Here is a 16,943-nt window from a genome sequence, read left to right on the forward strand (position 1 = left end):
TGAATCACTTATAAGATTAAAAATGAAATTTTGAATGGGAAAAAGGCATAGATAGAAGCATAGAGAACACAGTTCTAAAGATGGTATTCATGGTTCCATGAAGGAAAAAATGAAGCAGATAGAGGGATAAACTTACTATATCTTTTGGATATGAGTATAGAGAGGTTTAAATCAGTCAAAAAGATAAAAATAACTTGGAGAGTTTGGACTGGAAGACTGAGAATAATAGTCAGGGATAGTGAATACAGTGACCTAGGTAGAGAGTGAGAATATCAGGTAGCCAGGACTATGACCTAAGTGAAAAGGGTGTAAGTAGAACATTCATTCATTCACTCATCCTACTTTTATTTATTGAGCTTATAAAATAATTTATTGAGCTATAACGGTGAACTGATCAATAGATCTGGACTAGACTGTGCTTAACAGAATCCATAGTTAGTAAGGACTTAAACGATAAATGAGAGCAACTCAGGTGAGTAGGTAATAGGAGTGAGTCCAGCATCTCAGTAATTGTGTATCAAGTACCTAAAACCAGTGTTAAGGCTAAACTTAGAACCAAACCCACTCTGTTCAAAGTATGAATTCCTCATATAGTCTCTGCTTATGAAGATATTGAGATTAACATGAAGGTGTCGCTTAAGCCCACAGCTGGGGTAAGCAAGCCTTCCTAGGAAGATGGGGTGTGTGGGTGTGTGTTTGTATACGTGGGCATGCACACAACTGTGTAGGTTTTTTCCTAACAGGTATTAACCATAACTTTATAGGAAAGGAATAAATGATGAGGAAGATGATAATGGTGAATGTAACAGGAGCTAATGTTTGAGTGCTTCCTATATACCAGATATTGGCTAAAATATTTTTACATTCATTAGATCATTTACTCCCCACAATAATTTTATGACGATGGTATCATCATCCCCATTTTACAGATTAAGAAACTGATGTAGTGAGAATTAGGTTTTCCAAGCTCACACAGCTAGTGAGTTGGTAGAACCCAGGCAGTCTGCCCTCTTAATCACTCTGCTATGCTGCTTAAATCCAGAGGAACAATAGGAGGATTGTATTATCTCAGGTCAGAGCTTGTCTATTGTCTACATAATATCTTTTTACATTCCCATAAATATAAATGATTTGAGGATACTCTTACTAAAGCAGTAGCTCTTCTCAGAAATGTTTAACAATGGCATATTATGTTGTTCAAGAATATAATGAAACTGCAGTGGTAACAGATGAGAGGGATTTGGCTCTTGTGGACTTTAATTTTCATTATGCTATTTAAACCATAAAGAAATAGGCCAGTTGATATGGAAAGTGACAATTTTAGTTTCAGTCAGCCATGCTGTGTGGGTTCAGCTCTCTACCTCTTCCTCCTCCATTTCTCTATAGTGTGACATAAGGGCTAATAAGATGACTATAGAACACATTTACCTTATGAGAAATCACAAGTTCTATTCTTACTGTGATTTTCTTAGCCATGATAATTCTGTTGGAATTTCTTATTAAGACAGCATGATGAATCCCAAGCCCAGGGATTCATCACGAGAGGGACCAAACAAAATACCAGCACCCTCCCGGTTAAGGAAGTTTGGACTCCAGTGTCCAATTCTGTAGTGTCTACTCTTTACAAAGTTGATTGTTAACGTAGGACTATGAACATAAAATTTTCATTAAGAAACAAACAAAAATCCATACTTAGCTTTAACTCTTTCTATATAACCTGTATCTTTCCAGGTACTAAGACTATTCAGTACTATTATTTTCATAAGTGATCTGCATCAAAACAGAGAGGGGGAAAAAGTAGGGCAAAGACTTACTGGCTGTAGAATGACTGCATGTGTAAGTCTAAAATCCCTACTTTCTAGTCTCAACATGCTAGAAAAACCGACCTTAAATTTGGTAGAGAATATCTTCCAAGTAGACAAATGGGAACCCCCGACCTCTGAACTCGTCAGGGATTTCTGGCCCCTTTTACCATTTGACCTTCAATGAATAATATAGCCGCTTTTGGCCCTTAGCCTGTACTAGCTACAAAGGTGACTGATACCTTCCATATTTTGGGATAGCTTATCACCTCAGCCCCTGGAGTGATTGAGTATTTATAGACACAAAGATAGAAATATAAAGCGTGTATGTATAGGCAGGAGTCCCCTAGAGGTGGCGATTAGGACCAGGCAGTAATTTTAGCTTGAAGTTCCTATGACTTAAATAGCCACTTGAGCTCTGATCTTGCAGTTTACGATGTCAATAGAACCCCTAAATGAAATTACAGCCTTCTGATACGCAGCAGGATATCCTTTCTTTGCCATGCAATGTACACGGCCGGGAGAAATTGCTCTGTATACGGAGTTCCACTAAAGCAGAATTTATCATAAGGCTGCTCTGCTAAAATATCATTATGCTGTTATTCACTGGATAACACATCTAATGACTCGGGGTGCACTTGATAGCCATGTTTCAGTGAACACAGACGCACGCCCTGATGTGAACTGGGCACTCCAGTGCTTCAAAGCACTATCGATTTCAATTCTACCATAATTTACACCTGGCTTGTTTTGCCAATAGCTTGAACCCATGCTAACAGTGGAACATACACATATGAGTATTAGAGAAATCAGAAATGAACTGTATAGCAAAAATGCATGCAGCAAACATTCTAGGATTCTGCCTTTATAATAATCTCCCTTGATGCTAATTAAGTATTCCACATGGTTTTCTCTGTTATGCATGGGGTTTCCTGTGTTAGCTCTGTCCCATGGCTGCTGGTGATAGGGAGGATAACCTCTTCCACTTGTACAAACTGTGGGTATTTTTGGGGTAGCATCTGGGTGCCAATGATCTTGGTTCCCCCGTCATTTGGTACAACGACTGGCCCATGATTGCTGCTCATAATCATCATCTTCTCTAAGGCTCCTCTTCCTCTCTCTGTTCCATAAATGTCATATACCCTAAGGATCTGCTCCCTTTTGCTCTCTGTCAATAAATTTTCCTTGAGAAAAGTCCACTCCATAATTTTAACTGCTACCGTGATGGTGACAATTCAGATGACTGCCCAACTTCAGTCTTGCTGACCTATCTTCAGCTTTCCTGACTAAATCCAATGGCCTACCAGGAATCTGGATGCCCCCTTGACATCTCAAAATAAACACATTCAAAAGCAAATTTATCATCTTCCCCAGCCTACAAAACCTGCTGCTCCTCCTCTGAGCTTTCCTTGCCTAGTTGTGTAAGGCAGAAACCTGGGAGCAATCCAAAATGCCTTCTTCTCTCAATACCCAGCCCGAAGGTTATTAGATTGTGCTCATTCTGTCTCTTATCTCTTAAACGTGTCTCCTTCTCCCTATTCCCACAGTTACTGTCCTAGTTCAGGGCTTCATTGTTTCTTGTCTGAACAATTTCAGTTGCCTCCTAACTCATTTTCTTGCCCCATTCTCCCACTCCTCCAATCCATCCTCCAGCCTGCTGCCAGGGCGATCTTCCATAACACAGTTTGATCATTAACCTTCCATACTTAAAACTTTCAATGGCTCCCCAAATGCCATAAGATGAAGCTAAAACTTCTTTGCATGGTGATCAGGGCCCAACGTGATTGTTCCCGGACTACCTCTACAGCACCATTTCTCCCTCCTCCTCTGCTAAACATCAGTGACACTGATTCTCGACTCGCCATGCTATTTCCTCTTGAAGTGCCTTTGACCCTGCAGCCTTTCCTCCCTCTGACCATCTGGGAAAATCCGTCAAGGCCCAGAATGGATTCATTAGCTCTTCTGTGAAGCTTTCCCTGATCCTCTGCCTCAAGGTACATTCAGCTGAACCCACACTACTGCACCTCCAAAGTTCCTTGAACATCCTTCATTTACGATACTTAGCATATGGCATCATCCCAACTTGCTTGCTTATCTGTCTCTCCTGTGGAGCAACTTGAGGTCATGTCTTATTCATCTTCGTATTGTCCCTGACAAAGTCAAAACCCTCATGACAGCATATAAAGACCTACATGCTCAGGCCTCACCTTCTTTACATTATCCCCTACCATGCTTTTCCTTGCCTACTCTGATTCTGCCACAAACACTACTCAGTTATCAGTCAAACTTGCCAGATACATTCTCGTCCAGGACCTTTTCACTTGGTGCCACTGTCAAAAATGCTTTTGCCTAGATAACTATAAAATTTGTTTCTTTGAACTTCTCAAATGCTGCCCCCTCAATGAGGTATTCTTTCTCTCTCCAATTTAAAATTGCAACTTCACCCCTCACACACACTCACTCTCTCTCCTCCTTCGTTTTTCTCTGTGGCAGTTATCACTATCCAGCACGATATCTTTGACATATGTATTTGTTTATTGTTTTTCTTCCCTGACTTAAAAAGGAAGCATTATGAAGACAGAGACTTCTGTTTGTTTTGTTTACTATAGTATCCCAGGTGTATGGCATGTGCTCCCCTATAGATACTTGTTAATAAATGCATTGATCTTTAGTTTCTAGAATAATACCTGACACAGAGTAGGGGTTCAAAGTGCTTCTTGAATTAATAAATAAATGAGTGAGTGAATGAATTAATGTTAAATCCACACTTTATGAATGTGCTAAAGAATAGTCTTTGTAATCTGATCCTCATAACACCACCAGTAAGTGTGTTGAGTGGGTAGTAGTATTCTCATTTGACAAATGAAGTAACTGTAAGGTTAGGAGCCTAAATTAAGACTGCATAGGTAGTTTAAGGTTTGCTACTCTTTTCATTTCAGTACTAAAAGGTAAAGACAATTCTTTGCACTCTGTTCATGATGTAGCTCTAACATTTATTACACTATTTTGGTTCCTCTTGACTAGGAAGGCAATTAACAGGAGGTGCAAGGTGCTAATACCTTTTATTACAATTTGTGTCTTTCCTTATGAGGTGCCTTTCATAAGACAGATCCTTTTCTTTCATTTTCAAAAGTGGATTAGGCACTCATACAATTTTGCCCCTCGGAGTGGTTTGTACATGGCTACCCAAGAGGACATCAGGCTACAAATCCTGCCAGAATGAACTGGAAGGTGAGTGTGGCACTTGTATCTTGAGGATGAACAGGTTGTTTGATGCCAAGTTTGTGCTAATGGAGGTGTCTTTAATGTGTTAACACCCAAAGGAGAACAAATTCAACAGCAAAACATTTCGGTTTTTGGCATGTCTATGGAGAGTTAACTTTCCATTGTTCAAGGGTTAATTATCCATTATGTGAACCTCTTCTCTTTCTCCCTCTGGCTGCTTACATCTAGGAATTCAGTTCACTAAAGGATAAGTAGGGAAAATAAAAAAGATGCAAATGAAACTACTACATTTCATTTATACACATTAGAAGCTCTAGAAAAGAATTTGGTGTAGGAAACAGAATTAGATGTAGTTTGAGGACTGCCAAGTTGACTGACCATTGACAACAGACAAAATCAAAGCACATTTTACACAATATCTTGTGTTTTTTTTTTCAGTTATTGTTTATCAGGGTTGGTTTGTAGGATATGAAGTTACTCCCTGAATGTACTTCATGTCAGCCAGGTGCCATGTAAGGTGCTGGAATTTCTCTTCTCCTCTGATATCCCCAGAGCACTAACAGTGCCTTAGTGTACTGTGGCTTAATGAATGAAGCAGCACCAAGAGATCCCACCAATTTCTCTACTCATCCATGAGAAACAGCTGCACTTAGCTATCTTCGCTATTATTTGCATAAAAAGGGTCACTTAAATTAGTGTCTGTTAAGATAGGGCAAATGATTTGGCTGCCCTTCCTTTTGCCCCTTTCTTTATTGTGCTGTCTGGCCTCACACCCCCACTATCTGGTTCACAGGGCATTCTGAGGCAGTCTTTATGCCTGTCCATGTCTGACATCAGCCTGAGCTCCTTAGATGTTGCATCTGAAGAAAGGAAGAACCACTGGTTGACTGTAAGTGAGTAACTGGTAAGCTGGAGAGGCCTTTGGTCAATATGATACATTCTAGGTGAGTCTGGTCCTTTCAGACTCCAGGAGTGCAACAAGCTGGTATGTAGCCACCCTCAAGAGTCCTGGAAAATGGATGGAACTACTGCAAGTTTGAGACCCCATATTCTGTCAGGAATGCCCTTTGAGTTTTGGAAATTTGAGACTGTACCTCAGCAGACAGCAGCAGGTGCTATCAGCACGTCAGATCTGATATGGGAACTTAAGGGATTCAGGTAGAGAAGAATCTATTGATTTGTTTTCTGGACATAGCCCTTTTGTTATGATAAATAAGACATACACATTGCCAATGCACTGATGTATAGATACTCATTAATCACCTACTCACTGATCCTCCACGCAGACTGAGCAATTTGACATTGGTTGGAGGGAGATGAACATAAAATGTACTACCTGCCTTCTAACCACCTGTAGTTTCACATCTATAAAAAAACTTCAGTTCAAAGCAGTATATGACAAGTGCCAATGAAACCTAGAGATTTTTTTTTTTTTAAAACCTAGAGATTTTAAAAATGCTATCCATGTCAGAAGGGGAAGTTAGCTTTTATTTGCATTATCATAAACAGCTTCAGAGAAACAAGTGTGACTTGGCAAGCCACGATATGGCTGGGTGTCTTAAAAAGGTGTATGAAAAATTATAGTTGCCGATGCTGATATGTAAATACAGCATCAAAGTATTTAGCGTAGAGATAAGTAACTGAGAAACTGGAATAAATTGGGACATTTTATATAAATTCATTCTTATAAAATAAAGTGAATTCATTAAATACAGCCTCAACTTTAAGATAATTAATAGCAATTTAATTTCTTTCTACTTAATTTTAACTACTTTATACACATAACAATTATTATTTTGAGATTGTACATAATAAAATTTAGGTTTATAACCTAATATGTATATTTGATGAAGGAGAATTACTCACCTTATTGGCTAACCAAATCTCCACTTTGGTATCTATACTGTTCATAAATATTTGTACAAAATTTCTGTGTTGTCAGTGTGATAAAATGTCAGCTACATTTCACTTAAGGTCAATCTGCAAAACCTCTGACTGAATTCCAAAGCAAGTAAGCCTAGCCAGTAGTCACTCCTGTTTTCAGTGGTTGAATATAGGTATGCCATTATGCAAGCATATATGCACTTACAAGCTAACATACATACACATTCAGATGATACAATGAATCAACCCCTTCTTTTTAACTTCTGAAAATACGTATCTTTTTAAAGGAATCATAAATATCAAAAAGCATTTTTAAATAAATAAGAACAATTTCTTATCGGTGTGATCATAAAGCGATGTCATTTTTGTCTAATTATGACTGCCTAATTAAATGAATGTAACATGCAGAAAGCACTTATAGCTAAAATGTGCACACAGGAAAATATACACTCCACAGCATACATCCTCTGAAATGACATTACAGTTTTTTGCGATGACCACTGATAAACTGAATTACTGATAGTATGCTATTAAGGTTTGTAACACAGGCATTGAAAAAAATCAGGTATTAATACAACAATTTAAACAGAAAGAAACACATCATTATATTGCCTTTCAGAGATGAACTGATCATATTTGGACTTATATACTCCAAATTAGCCGCTGAATTCTTCCAGAGCCACGTGGACCTCCAGATCTTGCCAATAATAAGGAGAATCTCTCTGGCAGGTTATATTTTTAAAATGTCATCTCTTGGGATACACTCTTAGATATTCATGTTTACCTATTCTCTGCTTAAAAATGCTCAGAAAATTTTACATATTAGATGTAGGAGATTTCAACATCAAAATGTTTTCAAAGTGTTAGAGATCCAGCCTGCCTTTGGTGTAGTCCTAAATAGACATCCTTACCAGAGACTTACAGATAATTCTCCTGGGAATCTACAGCCCGAGTGTTAACTGTGTGAAGTACAACCCACTACGTAGGTCTTGGTGGTAATGGGCTAAAAACTCGTTACATTTTTTATACTATATTTAAAAAATTTTAACACCATTTTCCTATTCAATCTTTTTCTTTAGAAAACAAGACTAATGGAAAACCCCCAAGAGACATTTTAACATACAAATAGTATGGCCATAATTAGCATGTCTAACTGAAATAGGCGAACTTTACCATTACGTACCACTGAAATGTTTATCATACCTATCCTAATAAAATGTGGAGACCGCTTCCTATCATGATGACAGGGGAGGAATTTGGGGTGCCTCACAAATCACAGGTATCGTGATATGAGCCTGACTCTGTTCTAGAGGTCATGATAGTCCTTGATGAGGCTGTAGCAGGGGTCAGCCTCTACAGAGAACTTTAGATATATGAGCAAGTGTGAGTTCTCTGGTTAAGAATCTGAATCGTCCAGAGTAGCAGACAAAATTCCAAAGCTAAGTACCAGTGGAATATGTTGGATGACTGCACCAGCTTGGACAAGGGTACACACAGCAGGCACACACAAAACACATCTGGTTCAATGTAAAATCGATAATTGCTACAGCATTTTCAACTTTTAGGAGGAATCTACTGGCAATGCGTTAACAGCAAGGATGACTAAAACAATAAAATTAGCATCTCTTTCCAAATATTTAAGAACATCGAGTAAGCGCCCCTTAGGCTGGGTTGTGGTTCTTGAAAGTTTTAGCCTATGAGAACCATATTGGGGACATCAAAGACTCCTCCCTCCTTTCCAAAGAGCAATTTACTTCAGATGCTGCCACACACTCAAATGCTTTTATGGCCACCATGTTTTTTTGTTTGTTTTTTTTTTTATTATTTTTTTCACTTCTAATATTTTGGAATATGCCAGATTCTTGAAATTGGAAGAAAGACAAGAAAATATGGTAAGATCAAATATCTTTGACAAGCAGTAAAGTAGGCACCTGATGGCAAAGGGCAAATACACATTCCAGCTGAAATTCCACTTCCGGGGAGAATGTAAGTTATTTAGTAAGGGCATGGAAGGCACACATTGGCTCTGAAAGCTCGTCTGTTGATTCTTCTGCTAGTCTCATATCAAACAGGATGCAACCACCCCCATTCCATTCCTTCGACAACGTCCCAGAGCACACTCAATCAGAGTCTCTTATATTGAGGACAATACTATATTTGGGTTTAATACTGAGAGGACAGTCATCTAGTTTTCCTAAGTCAGGATGATAAATTTCCCTGGAACCAAATAAGGATTCTCATTGCATTCTTCTATTTGATACCATGAATGCAGAAGAATAAAGAAGAGGGTGTGACAAATAATATTTTCCAAAGGTCGGGTGAGGGGAGGTTCCTTCACATTTAAAAGCAACCAGTTCTTAGCAAAGCAATCTTTAGAAGAACAGTATTAACAATATTCCTTTGCTATGCATCTACTTTTCTTTCCTGCTTAGCTGGGGAGGTAAGTATTCTGAGCAGAATGTAAATGTCCAGAATAGAGATGAGTGAAGTTGGTAGAGAGAAACTCCAAATGAACGATGAGTCTCACTTTCATTTCCCCCTCTTACCACCGCGAGAGCTACCTCCCTACCCTCACACACTCACCTACCTTCCTCCTCCCACAAGCATGTTTGCTAGGCATGTCAAGGCTGACATCCATCGGTGGCAGCATGAAGCCTAAGCCTGCAGGATCCTCCTGAGAACGGACTCAAGGCTCTGCCATTGTCTACAGAGTGCTCTCAGCTGTGCACACTAAAATCTTCATCATTCCGTTGAATTGTTTGGTAGCGTTTAAAAAAAAAAGTATATATTTTTTAAACACCCTTTATTTCCTGACTGCCTCAGAGACACCAAGAATAGAATCCTTGACACATCAAATTCTGGAACCTCACCACTCACCAGGACTGTGGTTCCTGATCCCAAGGAGTGTCGACTGAGAATCAGCACAGTCTCTTGAGAGTGTCCAGGCCTGGCTGCTAAGCTCCCTGCTCTGATTAGTTTGTCGAGTTCACAGTGTTCCAGAGTGCTGAAGCACAGAAATTAGGGAGGGGAGGTGGAAGGAAAATCACTGGAGCCTCTTACGATCTAACTTCCACTAACTGAGAGGAAATGTCTTATAAATAAACAACAGCAAGAGAAACAAAAAAACCCCATCCCGTCCTGCCAGAGGAATGTACATTATTGTCTCCCGACGGAAAACTTTACACCACACCAGAATGCAGCCATGTCTCCTGAAACTACCTCCCTCAAAACAGAAAGGAAAAGAGAATCAAGGAAAAAAAAAAAAAAAAAAAAAAAAAAAAAAAAAAAACACACACACACACACACCAAAAATGATTTTTTTTATCCCCTTGAATTCTGTTGGGAAGTTCATGTGAGTTCCCAGTAGACAAACTAAACGAAGCAGTTTCAACAGTGTCACTGTTCCAGGATTTCTTGCAGAGCCTGCTTATTAGCAAAATTTCATTTCTGCCCAGATCATTGCTGTGCCATCCGGACATTTTCAGAAGGGAAGTTCAGGGAAGCGGGGGAGGGTTCGACTGTGGAGGAGAGGAAGAAGAGAGGACAAAGGAACACTCCTGATGAACCGGAATGCCCTGGCCACGGCCATGAGAAAGCCGGCCCCCACCCACCGCCCGACCACTGCTTGTTGAGGACTTGGTGATGCAGTGTGTGTAATCTACTTACTCTTTCTGCTCGGGAGGCTGAGGTTCCTACATTTCCAGCTCATGCTGGACTGTACCGTAAGCAACAAGTGAAATGAGTTCAGTGATCTCATTCTAGTCCTTCGACTCCTGTCCACATCGCTAAGCGACTGCACAGCTTGGCACAGGCCAGGATGAGTCAGCAGTCTCTGGTCATGAGAGGCCAGGCCTAGAATAGCAGGGGGGTTTAGGTCAGGAGCAAAATGAAGCAGAAAGGCAGTCTAGATGGCAGGGCTCGGCTCTGCGATACACGGAGATGCTGCAGGGCAAAATGAAAGAGCCTCCTCGGCTGGGGGGGGGGGCGGTGTGGGGGGAGATGGTAGGATTGCAGAAAAAGGAGCAGCCAGGGAAAAACTGCCAACAGCTGCCTACCAAACACAACAAGAGCAAATCAAAGTATCACAGTTAGGAAAAAAGGGCACTGTGAGAGCCCTGGAGGAGAAAAGAGGTTCGTTAAGATTTCTAGAATACTTTTTTTTCCCCCTCCATGTGCTCCTGCACTTGATTTTGATTTAAGAACCAGTGGTTACCTATACACTATCCTGGCATTTTGATATTGCTTTCCCAATTTGGTAAGTAGCAAAACAAAAAATTAAAGGAAAGCCCTGCTGTTAAATAACAAAAAGAAGCCTTCTACTCCATAAAAGAATGTAATTATATAAAAGGACGTGCATTTGAGTCAATAGTGTCCTTGTATAACCTGTGAATACTGGTCACAAAATGGCTAAAGAGAAGTATTCCTTAAGTCAAGCTTGGGTGGGGGTAACAGAAGAGCTGAGAGAAAAGAGAGGGCCAAGTTCAATGACAAAATGCAAGGGACATATGACATGGTGTCCGTTCTTCTACTCAGTGGGGTCAGCATAGATGTCCATCATAAATAGAGGCTTCCCACCAACATGAGTTTCCAACATCTCTCCCTCTGCAGTGTTGCCGTAATACACTAAGAGGAGAGGGAAAATAAACTATCAGAAGGAAAGACAAGGTTCAATGTAAAAAATCAGTCAGTAACAGACATTTTGTTTGAGAGGAGGCAAACTGCCCTATGAGCCAATGGATAGGGAAAAATATTAGTATCTGAAACAACCTTAGAGGAGCCGTATCTGGATAAGGAGATTGAGGTGGAGACTGAGAATTATCAGCAAATAATAGTGATGACTCAAGTCAGATGGTGTGTAGCAAGAATGGCATGGGAAGAGAAGATCTGCAGAGCTGGGAAACACTAATAAAATATTTCTTTGACAAGGAATAATAAGGACTCAGTATACATTCCTAATTTTTATGTCTTAGAGATGCATACATATGTAAGATGTGTAAGAAAATGGAGAGTAAATCAATTTAGTTTTCATTCCAGAGTGTAATATGTTATTTCAACACATCTTTGTTAAATGCTCAGCCTTGGGCAGATGAACTTTCTAGCCTCGGTCTTCTTGTCTTTGAAATGGAATACTATCACTGTTGAATTATTTATAAGGACTGAATCAGCGTTTGTCGGTCCTTTTCATAGCAGTGTCTGTCACATGGTGAGCACTCAATAAATTGGTATTGCTTTTCTTTGATTATCATTTTCATAAGTGCCCACCGAAAGAGTCACTTCCAATGTTATTCCATTGGACTGAATGGAACCCATATGAAGGCCCCAGTAAAATGAGTTGGGTAACACTCCTCCGAGAACGCTGCTTTGAAAAGCTCATTTCTGTCTGGGGGTGTTAAACATTATCCTTGAACACAGAGAATGCTGAGAATCTATTATGTTAAAGTCCCAATTTGGGGTATCTATATTGTCAAAGCAGTTTGAAGCTTAACAGTGTCCAGTAACTAGGAGCCGAAAAAAAGAAAAGAGGGATTTTTAGAAGGTTCTCCAAAAGCAACAGGATAAAAGTGCTATTGGCCTTGACCGCATGATGAGGGTTTTTTACCAAAGGGGAAAACTTAGTCCGGTTGATCATCCCAGCCTAATTGATTAATTGTGGGTCTGACCATCTGGCTGATGAATGCTGACACCCAGCAGTGATTACTGTGTAACACAAATCCGGATGTGCCCTCCCTGATGCCTCCCACAATAATGGCAACTCTGAACTTAAGGTTAGTTTATTCAGGCCTCTTGGCTCAATCTCTTCATGGAACAGTGGTTGCGGCAGGGAATATTTTACTAGACCTGGTCAAGCATTATCTTCTCTTATTTCAGTTACCTCCTCCTTCCCAACTCCACGCCTACCCACTCCTGAGTCCTCTCTTGTCTATAATCACTTTTCATGCAAAGCATTCCATCTGTAGTTTTCATCATACTGTCGGATTCTCTCATTTCCGGTTGCTCTATTCTGAAAAATATTCGGTTTAAAAGACCTGTACTGCTTATTTCACAGGGAATCCTGTTGAGATGTTTTTACTGTATCTTCTTTGCTACTCTTTTGCTTTAAAGAAACCTGTGCTTCCAAATTCTATATATATATTCCACCTAACTCAGGAGCCTGATTAAAAGGCCCAAATGTTGTTCAAGTTCTCCATGAGGTTAATAGAACACAAGGGTTAATAGAAGATAATTCTTATATCTTGAACCTACTCTGTTCCTCAGTTAGGAGTGTCTTCTGGAGAAGACTCCAGAACATATTTCACTGCTAGAGAAGGAAAGTTAGGCTCCTGTAAATCACAGGGATCAATAGCAGCGCCACCAATCCATAGCTGGGGGTAACCTGCATGCAGGAGAGTTTGCCAAGCAAATCAAATCTGAATGCATAAATATAAACCCTGGGAGATTATAACCGAAGGTTTTATTATTTTTCGTGGGAAGGCACGGGGGAGTAAACGGACACAAACTGTCTTGCACAAGCTTGGCCAATGAGTCACAACCGAGCAGGATCATCCATTTCCCCTCTTTTTCCCAGACTGATTTCCATCTCAAAATTCATCATGCTTCTTGTTCCCCACAGATGCTGAATTCTTCTATGTTCCAGGCTGGGTTAGTGTTAATTTTCAGTAGAGGATGGCAATAGCACACTGAACTGCAGAGTTCCAGACTGGGAACTGGGAAATGTTTCTGGCCTGGCTGTCGGTAAACAACTATGTGTCCAGGGCAAGTCAAGTCCCTTAACTCCCCATGTCTCAGTCTCTTCATTGAAAAATGATAGGGTAGGACCACATGAGCTCCATGGTCTCTGCCAATACTAAGATTGTATGGTCCTATAGCTCATTTCCTTTTTCTCTCTGGCATCGAATGCTCAACTGCTCTGCTTATAGTCCTTTCTCTGCTCTCAATTACTGATGGAAAAATAGCTCCTTCATTTGCTGCCCGGTATTTGGTATTTGTAACCCCCCCTCCCTTTTTGATGCTAGCTATTTGGAGTCAGAAACACGAATCTAACCAGATAGATGCTTTAAATGTGAAGGCGTTTAAGGAGAATAGCTTTCCCATGTAGAGCATTTAGTGTAGCTCTGCATGGAGGAAGCCAGCCATCCAAAAGTGGAGCAAAGGGGCCAATTCACAAATGAGAGGAAGCCTTTCATAATAAGAGTCTCCAGACTCTTCAGTTTCGATAAAGCTAAACGCTACCAAATTCCAACCACTTTTCTAATCAATCTCAGACATCATCCCAGACACTTAGGACTACAAATTTGAGGCCCAGCACTGGCAGTGATGCAGTTCTTATTTCACCTCCACCACGTATTGCCAAGTAGGATTTAGGATGGCATAGTAATAAGAGCCAAGAGGACAATCTGTCATTTATTTTCCTCCAAACTTTTCGAAATTTCCCATTTGGGCTCTGTTTCCCAGTTTTAATTTGGTAACTGCCATTTTTCAGCATTTCTTTTAACAGGTTACTAATAATTTCTGATACAGGATCTCATATTTCATTTTGTGCTGCTAGAACTGCTGTTAATATTTCATCTGCCTTCACTTCAGCTCGGAATAAAGGCTGCTAGGTGGTGGATACACTGTTAACACTTTGGTTCTGGGGACTGGGTCATCAGTGTTCGTCCAGTTTTGTCCATATCTTGTTGGGTACAATGAGAGATTGCCTGTCTCAGAAATAGCTCAGGGCAGGGTGTGGTGCACATTTTAGGGATATTTCAGAGTTGTTGTTGTTGTTGTTCCCTGCCACCCTCCCCCCGATATTTGATGAAAACAACAAAAACAAGTTTTTGTGTTTGTTCTCCCAGGGAACTTGCTATCTGCTTTAGCGGTAGTGTTCTAGAAGCAGAGGGCAGTGGTTAAGAACCAGGGCTCACAGGAAAATCTCGGTTCAAATTCTGGCTCTGAAACTTACCACACATACCATGTCAGCCAGTTCCTTAACTTTTCCAAGCCTCTGTTTTCCCACTGGTAAAATGGGGATAATAATAGCATCCACCTCTATTGCTATGAGAATTCAATAATTTAATGTAAAATGCTAAGAACTTTCTGAGTTCTCAGTAAGTGATGGGTATCATTATTATCCTAACATTAATAATACACCAATTCACATAGTAGTGTTACTTTGCAACATCTTTTCAAGGTCAGCGAGTTATTTTTGAATCTAGACCTTTGTGATTTGCTTTATTATAGTTCCCATATAAGAAATTCTCAGTGATATCAAGTAAAATATTTAAAAAAAGGTCCTTAAAACAATATGTAGTTTAAAATAGTATATAACATCATATTATATCATTTTTCAATCTAGCATCAGATTCTCAAAGGTTTTTTTTTAAGATTTTATTTATTGTTTATTTACTTAACAATGAGAGAGAGAGAGAGAGCAAGGATAAGCAGGAGGAGTGGCAGAGGGAGAGGGAGAAGCAGGCTCCCACGGAACAGGGAGCCTGATGCAGGGGTCGATCCCAGGACCCTGGGGCCGAATGAGCCACCCAAGCACCCTCTCAAAAGTTTTGATTTTCTAATAGCCAGGCTTAGATAAGGTGTCTTATACCAATGTTAATCCATTCCATAAAGTGATGGCTTATCATATTTACTTTTCCATACTCCCAAAGAATACAGATTATTCTAATATTCTTTGGGTATGTATTAGTCAGGGTCCATTAGGAGAGAGAAACCACACAGCAATTTGAACAGGAGAAGTTTAATATAAAGAATTATTAACTATAACAGTGGATTGCAGTAATGAGGGAGTAGCTAGTAAGAAGTAAAGAGAATTCTAAATTATATAAGAATAGCAAATATAAGGAGCAACGATTACTTGTAGGGCTGAGAATCAGTACCCAGAGAGAGTCCCCTCCGGTCCTGTGGTGGGATCCAGATCTTGGTGGACCAGGCACAGATATTGATGAATGAATGGCAGGGAAGTTGCTAGAGAGCTGCATTAGAAGATCTTGCTGGAAATCTGCACTGTAGGGAACAGAGAAGCTGTTCACAGGGAGATGTCTCATCGGAGGCACGCTGCTACACAAACTACCCAGTGTGTGTGTGTGTATGCATGCATATGTGCATGTGCATACACACGTGTGCTGGGTGCTGGGGGAGGCTGCTGGTCACTGGGCCCTGGAGAAGCTACGTGTTCTTCAGCTGCTGGACACTGAAGCAGCTGTGTGTGCTGCAGGAGCCAGGCCCTGGAGAAACTATGCACACTGCTGGACTCTGCCAAAGGAATACCCAGGAACCAGCAAGCAAAACCTCTTCTTCCTGTAATGTCTCTCTGGACCCGCTACTGACAAAGTGCACTCACACTAGCTTGAAAAAGAAATATATTTAAAGGACTCAGATATGTTTTTGTAGAGAAGTAAGGAAGGGTAAATTTGGGCTGAAGAGGCAATGCAATGATAACTCAAAGTTATCATTATTTGCTCACATATTTTATAAAAATACTCACTTTGCTGATTATAATCCAAAGCTCTCAATTTACTGTAATGTTATTCACCTTTACTAATAAATTGACTCTGCATAGCTAAATGAATACTGTCAGAGTAGCAATAGTCAGGGCATCTGGGTGGCTCAGTTGGTTAAGCATCTGCCTTTGGCTCAGGTCATGATCACAAGGGTCCTGGGATTGAGCCCTGCATCAGGCTCTCTGCTCCTCGGGGACTCTGCTTCTCCCTCTTGCTCTACTCTCCCTGCACCATTCTCTCTGTGTCTCAAATAAGATCTTTTTTTTTTTTTTAAAGTAACAATACTAGTATTTGTATAATAACCTTTTCCTCTCAAGTGCTGCTCGTGTGTGTTTTGTTTATAATTTATAGATTAAGAAAAAGATGTACAGAAATGCTAACCTATTGACCTAAATTTATGCATCAGTGAGCCCAGTCCAGAGTTTCAACTAAATGATAATCAGAGAGTCATTACAAACAACCCACAGCTTCAAGAGAGGTAAAAACTGTCTCAATGATCATTTTTAAAATTTTTTTCTTTTCTTTTTATTGACTC

The 16,943-nt window shown here is 40.1% G+C and overlaps 1 protein-coding gene across 23 annotated transcripts in view; it reads right to left on the reverse strand.

Annotated features, from left to right (window-relative positions):
• ZBTB20 (zinc finger and BTB domain containing 20) overlaps positions 1-16,943 on the reverse strand; it is a 789,640-nt gene that overhangs the window by 276,243 nt on the left and 496,454 nt on the right. For 2 of the 23 annotated variants that reach the window (XM_045088068.1, XM_004761403.3), the window contains exon 1: positions 10,578-10,899. The exons of 20 other annotated variants lie outside the window; for them this stretch is intronic. The gene's annotated coding sequence lies outside the window, so the exon portion shown is untranslated. Of the gene's footprint in view, positions 1-9,788; positions 10,137-10,577; positions 10,900-16,943 lie in introns of those variants that run through there. One more of the 23 variants, XM_013060910.2, reaches the window with a different exon arrangement.

This window comes from Mustela putorius, unplaced genomic scaffold (genome assembly GCF_011764305.1).
Source record: "Mustela putorius furo isolate JIRA1106 unplaced genomic scaffold, ASM1176430v1.1 tig00003834_pilon_pilon_pilon, whole genome shotgun sequence".
In the NCBI taxonomy this organism is placed as follows: domain Eukaryota; kingdom Metazoa; phylum Chordata; class Mammalia; order Carnivora; family Mustelidae; genus Mustela; species Mustela putorius.